This window comes from Rhagoletis pomonella, unplaced genomic scaffold (assembly GCF_013731165.1).
Source record: "Rhagoletis pomonella isolate Grant_MI unplaced genomic scaffold, Rhpom_1.0 Rhpom_scaffold_00005, whole genome shotgun sequence".
Classification (NCBI taxonomy): Eukaryota; Metazoa; Arthropoda; class Insecta; order Diptera; family Tephritidae; genus Rhagoletis; species Rhagoletis pomonella.
This window is the reverse complement of record NW_023458559.1, coordinates 27,622,375-27,634,349: the sequence shown is the minus strand read 5'-3', so window position 1 is coordinate 27,634,349 and position 11,975 is coordinate 27,622,375.

Below are 11,975 nucleotides of genomic sequence, written 5' to 3'. Positions count from 1 at the left end.
GATCGTTAGCGATGTTGATGATGTGCGAGTTTGAATATGAATAGGAATAGGACTAGAAATATGGATATGGATAAGAATTTATTTATGTATGGATGAGTATGTGGATATGGATATGGATGTGCATACGGATATGGATATTGGTATGGATGCATATATAAATATAGATATGGAAATGGATATGGACATGCATATGGAAATGGATATAAATATGCGTATGGATATAGTACTGGATTTGGATATGGATATGGATAGTGCTATGGATATGAAAATGGAGTTATTTAAGAATATGAATAACTATGAAGGAGTAACAATACGTGAAAACAAATACGAATAAGATTTTATCGAAAAAATGTATCGCGGAATAAAAATTTCATAGCTTTGATTCTTAATGCGAATGAGAATAAGAATGTAAATACAAATACAGGTATGCGTACGGATTTTGAAGGTTTTTATAGCCTAACCGTTCACAACGCTATTAACCACACATTTTCACTACAAAAATTTGCGATCTCTTATTGTGTTTTCGTTTATACAAAAAATGTTACCTTCTCATCGCCCGGCTCTTAGTGTTTGTGCTGAGAGGTCAATGAAAAGGTAATATTTTTCGTTAGAAATGAAAACGCAATTAATTTCCCTTTCACGACTTTGCAAAAATTTTATTTTATAATTTTGTTTTGTTTTCCGCGTAGAAAATAAAATGCTGAAAGAGGAGAGTAGTGAACTAATAAAGCTCATTAGGCTCATATAGACAAGTTAAGTGGCTCTTTTAGTGCCACATAGGGATGTTAATTTTTTCGATTTTTACGATCCCGGGATTTTCGGGATGTCGTTGGTTCAATCCCGGGATCCCGGGATCAGTTCCGGGATTTAGATATTTATTATTTTTCAACGACTTAACATGAAAAAATTGCATCAATATGGTTTGAGAAGCTCTCCTACCATATAATACATAATAAGTAAATGGGTTTGAAACGTACTTTTAATTTAAAGTGAAAATTATTTCATAAGTAACAAAACGAACGGAAGTAATTAAATTTATATGCATTTAATAATACTTTAGTGTGTACATATCTAAAAAAGTAATTTGAGCTAGATGCAAAAAAAAAATTAAATAAAAAAATTTATTTTCTGGTTGAAAGAAGTTCATAATACTGTGGGCAGAAATAAAAGAAGCGCCTTAATTCGACCAGTTTTGTTATATTCCTTTTGTTTATCCTAAATTTAAATTTTTTTATAAAAGTCTACTCTGACGTCATGATTTTTTTAAAAAGCATTTATCGAGCCCTAACCGCCAAAATAACGTAAGCGACTTTTTTTTTTAAATTTTCTTTTTGATGCAGAGATATTCCCAGAACATGTAGATGCATTTCTGCATCAAAACGAAAATTTTGGAAAAAATGCCACTTAAGTTATTTTGGCGGTTAGGGCTCGTTATAATTGCAAAGATGTGGTTAATTCCAAAATTTATTTTAAAAAAATCAGTGCAATGTAAAAAAAAGTATGGGTACCAAATGAAATAATTTTCTTGGGTTCACAAGGACGAATACGAATTGCAAATGCCCTTTAATCTATTTTATTTTTTAAGCTAATAAAGTTAGTCCTTATCACATAATTTTTTCAAAAATAAGAACTGAAAAATTTCAAAGATATTCGAGGATAAAATTATAAAAGGGTATTTTCAATACCTACCCGTCCTTTACGCACCAAAAAATGTAATGTGTTTTAACTCTACAGAATCTTCTCCTCCATTTGATACCCGTACTGGTTTTTTAACTATATTGCACTGAAGTTTTTAAATAATTTTTTGAATTACTCATATCTTTCAAATTTCAAAGTTCTTTTAAAAAATCCTGACGTCAGAGAGAAAAATTGAGAACGCAATTTTATTATATTTGGCCCTTGGTTTGGCGAATATATTGATTTTTTTTTGTGCAAAATTGCCTGCCGCAAGGTGTTATATGTATATTGAGCTACACATTTATAAAAAAAAATTTAAATATTAAATAAACAAAAGAAATATAGCCAACACTGTTCAACATAAAGCGTTTCTATTATTGCCCCCAGTGTAAGTTACAAATCCCGAAAATCATGGGATTCTAAGCAAATAATCCGGGATCACGGGATTAACATTCCTAGTGCCACATGAGGTGCACCAGCTGGCAAATAGTAGCCGACGGTGAAGCTGCAGCGCAAAATGTGCAGCGGACATGGTCTGATTGCTCAATGTTGACCTGCCTGATAGCATTCTAACACACACACATATGTACATGCAAGGCTCAAGTAATGATGAAATAGCGAAGGCTGGAGAAAGTTGAAAATCGTTTTGCTGCTAGTTGACTTGCAAGTGACTTGGGTTATTTTAATGGCTGCAGCTAGCCGATGGCTGTCGGCTGAATGCTGCTTAGATGCTTATGACACGTCATGGTGGCAATGTATATATTTGCGAATGTTGGCATGCTTAGCGGTGCCTATTGCCTGCTTTCTATTTCTTTTACTTTCTATTGCAATTGCTTGCTCACATCCAGTTGCAAGATCAGTGCAGAGAAGGCAGTCATTAGCCGCTTTTTCTGGAATAACTATATTGACAGGCTACTTTCCAGTAAGTCTGTGCCTGTGTCGCCTCAAAAGGCAATTTTTGCACTTTCGGCTTTGATGCACAGCAAAGCACGACAAAAAATAGGTTAAAAAAAGCATTAAAGCATTTAAAAATTGTTAACCACATGCCTTTTCGCCCAGGTGCGCTGAAGCGCCTAGTAGTATGCTACAAATGCTCACCCATTCACTACCCAACTCATTTGCTATTTGCTGGCTTTACCATTTATGTCTATGCCGCTTTTTGTGGCAGCAATTTTCGCTTTGCTTATGACTTTGCTCATTCAAGTCACTTGCAACGCCAGCATTTTTTCCAACACCAACAGCAAAGCGCCTGAAAGCATTTTTTGTTTTTTATGGAAAAATGAGTTAACAGCAGACAGTTGCTAATTGTCTGGCGTAATTTCTGTCTTTCTTTTTGTTGCATTTTTCAACATTTCATTTCTTTTATTTGGCAAAATAAAAACAAAAATGGAAAAAGTCGAATAAGCTAAAAAAAGAATACTCTGGGCAACATCACTAGCATGTCAGTTGTGTAATTGTATTTTAAATGCTGGTACTCATCCTCGTTGTTAATGGTTGGCTATGGACTTAAATGCTGATGTTATTTCTGTTTTAGTTCCGATTTGCCTAGGTATGGATGCTATGTTTTTATAAGAAGCAGTGGATATGTACATAGCTCTCAGTTAAGCGACCACGATTTTTCTTTGCACATTGAAAATTTGTCTGTACCATTGGCATGTTAATTGACATTTAAAACCGGTAAAAGAGAGTTTAAAGGTAGACAAAAAAAAAGTTTAAAATGTGTAACAAATGAGATGAGGTGAGTGTACTAACTCGAACAAAAATTGTATGGTCTCACGGTATATACCATATCTATCCCATCTCTCCATTATTTCCTTTATTGATTTCTTAAAACGAAAAATGTGGGATTTTGAACACAACTTTGTATAATACAATGCTTTGCTGAATATCCGGTTTCCTTCCCTTTTTTGAGTCAGACATACGATAATAAATTTTTCTGTCTACTGAAAATTTCTTTTCGAAAATTAAGATACTGGAAAAATTTTGAAGTTTAAGTTGTATTTTAAAATTAAATGACTTGATTTCTCAAATTTTAAAGAATTTTTATTTGTTCCTATTTTGCGTGCGTTTCTTATTTTTGCAATTGTATATTTGAACCCCCGATTTTAATAAAAAAATATTTTTGAATTAATAGTTTAAGAAATTTTATTTCTTATTTTTTTATTCAATATTTTGCATTTATATTGTTTTCCTAATTTTTTGGATGTAAGTAAAAAAAAAATGATTTGGAAGAAGTTGATTGAAATTTCAAATGCATTTCATAATTTTTTATCAAAACTAAAATTTAAATTCAATTTCATTTGAAAAAATATTTTACAATTAAGTTTTTAACTTTTAAAATTAGAACATTTTATTTTTCTTGTTTTGTGCAAATATTAGTATTTTTGTATTTAGATTTTTTTTGGAATTTTCGATTCAGTTCCCACAAAAATATATTTCAGTGAAAAATTTAATTTCAGTCCGGATTTTTTAATTCAATGTTTTAAACTTATACCGTTGTTTTAATTTTTAGTTTCTGTGTTTTGTTTATTGTTTATTTTTTGTTTGGAAAAGTTTTCCATTCAGTTCCCAAAATAATATTTTTCTATGGAGAATTTAATTTCATTCTCGATTTTTTCAATTCAATGTTTTAAACGTGCAACTCTGTTTTTAATTTTTAGTTGCTATATTCAAAAGTTCCAAATTTATTCAAAGAATTGTGTATAAAATATGTTTTTGAAAAAAAAACAAAAATAATTTCTAAGTTATTTATATTCCTTTGAACAATTTTAGTTTTCCTTGTTTTGAAAAAAGTTTTCCTGTGTTTAAAAATTTTTTTTTTCAATAAATATTGTTTTTCATTCCTGATTTTTTTCAATTTAATGCTTTAAATGTTTAACGCTGTTTTTCATTTTTAAATGTTATATTAAAATGATTCATATTGATTGGAAAAACCTGTTTTTAAGAATGTGTTTGAAGAAAAATTACAATGAATTTTAAATGTATTTCACATTTTAATTCAATTTTAATTGAAAAAATGTGTATTTGAATTATTTGTTTAATATTTGACCATTTTATTTTCTATTATTTCGCTGTTTTATGCAAATAATCGATATTTTTAGAACCCTCAAATGCTTTTTGCTTGCAAACTAATTTATGGCAACGCTCCCAAAAAAATCTTTAAATAAAAAAATATATCTTTTGTGAAATTTTAAAAATATTTTATTTTCCGTTCCTATACATATTCATATTTGCGAAGATTTATTGAATAAAATTTAATTTGAAAAATAAGTCAAGTTTCACATTCTTCGCTATTTTGTCATTTGTAAGCAAATCTTTTGTGGAATTAACTGTTTATAATAAATATATGCCTAAAATTTACATAAATGTCACTCTGATGTATTTCTGTATTTCACATTTGAAATTTCAAAATTTTCAAACTATAACACATACATACATTTGTATGCACATAAATAAATATCCTGCTTATGCTTTTACTGCAATTAATTTCCGCTTGCTTTTATAATTGCATGGTCAAAAAGTGAAATATTTTCACTTATTACTATTATAATGACAACCACTGACATTAGCTTAATTGATTTACACACACACGAGCACGCTCATATTTAGCCAAAAACCAGATGGGGCATACACACACATACGTATATGCACATGCGACTAATTTGAAAAACAGATTTCGGCAGTGAAAACAAATAATAAATGTCCAAAACACAAACATAGAAAAACCGACAAATAGATAATTAAGAACTGCATCAGATGTATGTATGTATGTTTGTATATGTATGTATATATGCATGTGCGACTGGTTAAGAGTAAGAGCAACACATCGAAAATTGATGGCAATCAACGAAGGACATAAATGTGTTTATAATAAAATAGTGCTCTGCATACGTATGCAAACGAATGAATGTCACAAGCGATCGGTCGATTAGTTTTGGTGGTAAATTTTAGTGCAGCACATTATTTTACATATTTATGTCATTTCATTTTAGTAAAGTTTTCAAAGTTCCATGATGACCACGATTATTAATATGTTTGTGAATGTGGGTGTGAGTACATATTTAAGCATAATTTCTAATGGTTTGTTTTTACTTCTAATTGCTAGTGCTTTTTATTGTTATTTTTATTGGTAATTTGTTTTGTTTTCACTTTCTATTGTTGGCTTTGTTTTTATTGTTGATTTTGTTTTTATTGTTGTTGTGTACAGTCATCTCCGCTGCATATTTAATTTGATTGCTTGCCAGTCTTCAGCAGCAGTGATTTACGCTTTCAAATAAATTTTCACAAACTGTCGTCGATGTCTATATGCTTCGTAAGCGCTGTTGTTAGCTTGTCTACTAACTTTTAGGGTGGGCTTTTAGGCGTACATAACTACCCGTTAGTTGTTTGTGGTTTCCTTGTCGCTGCCATTGACATTTAGAAGTTATGAGTGTTTTAATTAAGAAGATGGTAAACGTCTAGCTTAAGAATGTGAAATATGCTTCAGATATACTCAAGTGGAAGGAGAAATGGACTTTAGTCCTAATTACGGGTGTTATAAAAAGCATGAATAATTTTTGCAGTTTGGAAAATGAGCTCATTCATTATAAATTTCATATTTTTAATGGGAAAACTAACTAATAATAATAATAATAAAAAGTATATAACATGGAACAATGAAAATCAAAGTACTGCCATGGTGGTGATTTAGTTCGGTTTGGAGTTTCATCAGTGTTGAATACCACGATTTTCTAACATTTTACATCCAGAAGTAGAAGATAATATTAATTGAAGTAATTTTTAAGCAAAAAAACAACCGATTTCAATTCTCATATAAAAGTTTTGGAGTATCGTTGATTTCTTCATGACCCAGTGATCGGATCGAAATGAAATTAGTATGGGACTCTATCCGTCAAATACTTCTCATTTGCTTAAAGGCGAGAAAACCTACTAAGGCTCTATGCACAAGAAGACCAATTAAATGCCTCAAACGTCTAGAAATTTTTTCGTGCGATTTCACGATTGCCACCAAAAACTAGAGAGGTACGACTTATATAAGAAGTGACCAAAAATATATTATTAGTTGTATGCTTGTTCCATACCAAAGGAGTACTGGTTTCCGATATTTTACTAATGATAATTACAACTAAAAAGATGGAAACAATTAATGTTGTAATTGTTTTTTTTTTGTTTTAAATGATTTCAGTCGTTCTGCTTGTTTCTTTGCTAATTGTGTTTTAGTGAAGACTATTTCAACAAAATACCATTTGAACATGAACGAAGAATGTAATTTCTATAATTTGAAACTAAATTTAAGTGAACTGCTTTTAATATGGCCATCTTTGGGAAAATTTAAAATCAGTCCCTTTTGATATTTTTTTATTAATACAATTTTTGAACATAGGTATATTTGTTTACTTGTCAACGTTTGTCAAAATTTGGTTCCTTGAAATACTTATATGTGAATACAGTCATCGTCGAGCAATTAAAGTAAAAATTATTTGCCCACATGTGCTCCATTTTGATTTTCGAAGGACGAGTCGTAAAATTATAATTTTGGTTTTTATTTGCAGAAATGTTCAATGTCTAGTTATAAGGAGAGTCGATTGTTGCATTGTTAAAAAGCTATAAGTCCGACTTTTAATTTCGTACAAATTACCTAACGATCGAATACAATTTTTCAAAGATCTATTGAAAAAACTCGATCCATCGCTAGTCCTACTTTTTTCTTTATCAGAACATTTTACCGCATTCTTTTTTATATTATTTTTAAGTTATTTATTTAATTCAAATTGAAAAAGCATCACAACTTTATTTAGCAACGAAAATTTTTTCAGAATTCGCAGTTATTCTCAATCAAGAGCCAGCCTGATAGAACGAAGTGCATATCCAAATTCATCGATCTAAATATCGTAGCTACCATGTCAAACTATCGAATGTGCAAAAATGCTTTTTTTCATCTTCGATACCTTGCGCATGCATTTAAAACGATACGTAAATTGGCAATTTTTTTGTGAAACATTTTTTTTTATTAAAAAAGTTATTTTTTCCTCTTATTTAAATGTTTTTTTCTCAAATTTTTGTTAACGAAGTATACAAATATGCATATAAGAAGAAAGGGGGTTTAATCGCCTTTACAACGATACCAATTTTTTAAAAATTGGTTAGTAAGTTTTTTGTTTCAAATATTTTTTTGTACATAAAAAAAGTTATCTTTTCATTTAAATGTGTTTTTTCTCAAATTTTTGTATATGAAGTATACATGCATATCACAAGAAAGGGGGTTAAATCGCCTTTACAACGATACTAATTTTTTAAAAATCAGTTAAAAATTTTCTGAAATATTAAGTTTTTAACTTTTCGAAGATCCGACCTTTGACCCGTTATAGCACCTGTAGTATAAGTTTTCACAAAAAAATTTATATACCGTATAAATAAGAGCAAAAGGCGGACCACGTCTGCATTTTTACTCGATTTTGGAGGCTAACTTCGAAAAACGGAGAAATTACTTTTTATACCCGAGCGCACTTGTGCACAAGGGTATATTAATTTTGTTCACATAACGGTTGTTTGTAACATCCAAAAGGAATCGAGATAGATATAGACAAATGTATACATAAATGATCAGAATGAAAAGAGAAATCGATTAAGCCATGTCTGTCTGTCCGTCCGTCTGTCCGTCCGTCCGTCCGTGTACACGATAACTCGAGCACAATTTGAGATATCTCAACGAAATTTTTTATGTACGTTTCCATTTAGCCAGGGTAGGTTGGTATTGAAAATGGGCGAAATCGGACTGTAACCACGCCCACTTCCCATATAACGGTAATTTTCAGAAATACGGAAACTGCGATATTTTAGTAAATACTGGAGATTATTCACTCAAAATTGATATTTGCAATAAGTTTTAGACGAAAAATAAGAATATTATAAATTTTCGGAAAATGGGCGTAGCCACGCCCACATATGGTTACATGTGTATATCTTGGTAACCGCTGCACCAATTTCTTCCAAACTTGGCACAGTTGTTGGCCTTCACGCCACATACCAAACGGCCGAAAATTTTTAAAATCGGACAATAACCACGCCCACATCCCTTATAACGGTAATTTAGAGAAATACAAAATCTTCAATAAATCAGTAAATATTAGAGATAATTTATTCAAAATTGATGCTTGCAACAATTCTTAACCAAGAAATATGTTTGTGACAAAATTTTGGAAAATGGGCGTGGCACCGCCCACTTATGATCACATATATGTATCTCGGTAACCGTTCTACCAATTTGTACCAAACTCGGTATGGTTATTGTGCTTGCAACATAGAAGCAAAGCGTTGAAAATTGTTGAAAGCGGACTAAAATTGAGGCCGCTTTTCATATAACGGTAAATTTCAGAACTGCTTGAAACTTCAAAATTTCGAAGTCTAAGGACTCTAATTTACTCAAAATTGATACGCCCCGGCTTACCATGTAGCGGTAGCTTTCGGAAAGGTGAAAATACTTGCGCCGGGTATTTAATGTTCGGCTCCGCCCGAACTTAGACTTTCTTACTTGTTTTACTTATGACTCAATCTCTTAAAAAAAGTTGGTTTGGTCCAATACCAGGCCGAGTGCTGTATGTACAGTATTATATATCGCGTACAGGGAACTCAACTCGCGGGAAATTCCCCCGATTTGCAGAGAACTTCAGTTTAGGTGGTATCGGCGAATGGCCAGTTTTTTGCGGGAAATTGGATATGTTACCTTTATAACTTAAAGTAACCAAATTAGACGAACCATTTTTCGCTATTTGGAGCGACATTTTTTCAATTTTAACCGTAATATCTCCACAATAAGAGTTTTCCCAGATATAAGCTATATACCAAATGAAAGCTAAGGTTTTGGGCTAGACTTGAGGAAACTGAGAATAAAATCGACTGACCAGTTTTGGAGAAAAATTTCGAAATCTATATTTTCACCAACCCGATTTTTAGTTGTTTGGCGATAACGTTATGACATATTTATACTTCATTAACGCAAAAGACAGCCTTAAATAGCTTGTTTTGAGGCCCTTCTACTGATGTTCACGTGGATGGTATGGAATGAGTAGTGCGGCCTCAGTGGTAGTTAAAAAAAATCCCTTTTTTTTTTGAATTTCTGGCATCAGCCATGCCCGCAAAGGCATACGAATCGAAACATCCTGGAACAAAACCTTCCTAGTTTTTTTGGTACTTTGATTCCAGAAAGCTTGAAAAAAATTAAATGAAGGTACGTACAGACGCTACACACATCGCAAATCATCTCGTAGTGGAGACACGAACCAAAACAAATTTAGCTCCATATCTTTCCAACTAGTAGCCGGAACTCATTATATAAGGTGTCGTTGGAAAGGTATTGACCTATGGAAAAACACTAAATATGTTGGGTGTACCCTTATAGCCCCTTAAACCGGCAAAAGCAAAAAAACGTTTTTTGATTCGCTACACTTTAGCCTAAATTTTAAGAATTCGGATAATCCTTTATGAAACTTGGATACATTTTCTGGACACACAACAAGACCTTTCAAACGATTGGACGTCTGGATAAAAACTTCCAAATCTCGTGTATATATAAGCGAGTCGTTTCAGCATGCTACTGTGACTGCTTTCGTCACTCGCGCGCACTGCCGTGCGTTGTGATTATATTTAGGAGTTTACTCAACCCTGACAATAAACTCTATCAGTTACAAAATAATCTCACTCGACTTCCACTTGCTAAAAGCAATACTCTACAGAAGTGCTAGGCAAAATACACACGCATAAATAACTAGCATAGTCGCGCACATAGCCTTACGAGGCTATTAGCTGCGTGGCACTGCTCTACAGTGGTCGTGGAGTCAAAAATATGTTTCTTAGCACGAGTTTAGGTGAGGAACTACTCCTTCGATTTCATCTTGAAGTATAGAGCCATCTGCATAAAAGTATCTGGTAAGTATTAGGCAAAATAAAACTCATGGGATTCCTCAAGATGAGAGATCCTACATTTTACCAAAGACCTTTCATACAATTTTACTATCTCGGATGGAAATTTTACAACTGAAGAGCAGCGGGAACGAGACCGGCCAATCTGCTCCTTTTAGTAAAGCACAGAATTATAGCTCGAGTTGGGTTAGCCGACAGCCCAATGCCTGTAATAAAGCTGGCCACATTAAGTGACTAGTTGAAAGGAAAATGGTTACCTCTCCGAAATTTCCATCTTCTTCACTGCAAAAAGCCTAACTCTCTGCCCTACGAAATCTTCAGCAACATTTTTCACCATCTGGACAAAAGGGTCCCGCTACATTAAGCTATGCAAGTAATTCCTAGTGGGGTGCTACAGGCGTGAGCAACCAAACAGACACCTGTTTGAGGCGGAGCTTCCGCCAAGGCGCGTTAGAAGGCATCTATATGAACTTCATGACAGAGTTCAGCAATATATGATGCAACCGCTGGACACGTCTATGTACAGAAAGGCCAGAAACGGCACTCAAAGGGAGCCTGTTGAACTTACACCAACTCTTGACCTGTGAATGGCGTTTTGCGAGTACAAACACTGACCGTTGGCGTGACAGAACTTCAACTGCCACACACAAAACTGGCACAACTTCGCTCTCGCTACTGCAGCGGACTAAATTCGTATCTGAGCGGCCTGGACCCTGACGTAATTAATGTACATAAAACACCTATGCTTAACCCCGCACAACCCAGCTTAATTAACACCTCTCTTCCTCTGATCGGAGCCAGACGGACTGACGACAGCGATTAAAGAACAAACCGATCTGGAAAATCCACGAACCGGCTTCTTTAAGTCTTACACTACTGCATTAACGACCACCTTTCGAACAATTGGACTACCTAAATAGTATAGAGAACTAACAAAGTTCTTACCTGGGTTTACTTATAAACCGCTTACCATGTAACTAGTGAATGAAGATACACTTTTTTTTATAGTATGAGGTCTCGGAGAATTATACACATACCTGCTTTGCTTTCAAATACAAAATACTCACTTTTCAACCAATACTAAATGCCGGTGTCATACACCTCAAGCATACTTCCATTACGATTTAATGCCTGTCAACAGCAAGGCCAAAATTTAACCACAAAAGTGATTGAAAAGCAAAGCATCAGAAGAAGAACGAAGTAAAAGTTGAAGAGAATGCATTTTAAGCGAATGGAAGACATTTTCTACAAACATACACATACATATTTGGAGATTTTGTGGCAAAATTCTGTAGTTCTGTTGGAGTTTTGCTGTTGACTGGTGCTGGTGATTCCATGCATCACCGATTGTTAGGCAATTCGCTAGCGACAGGTTATGC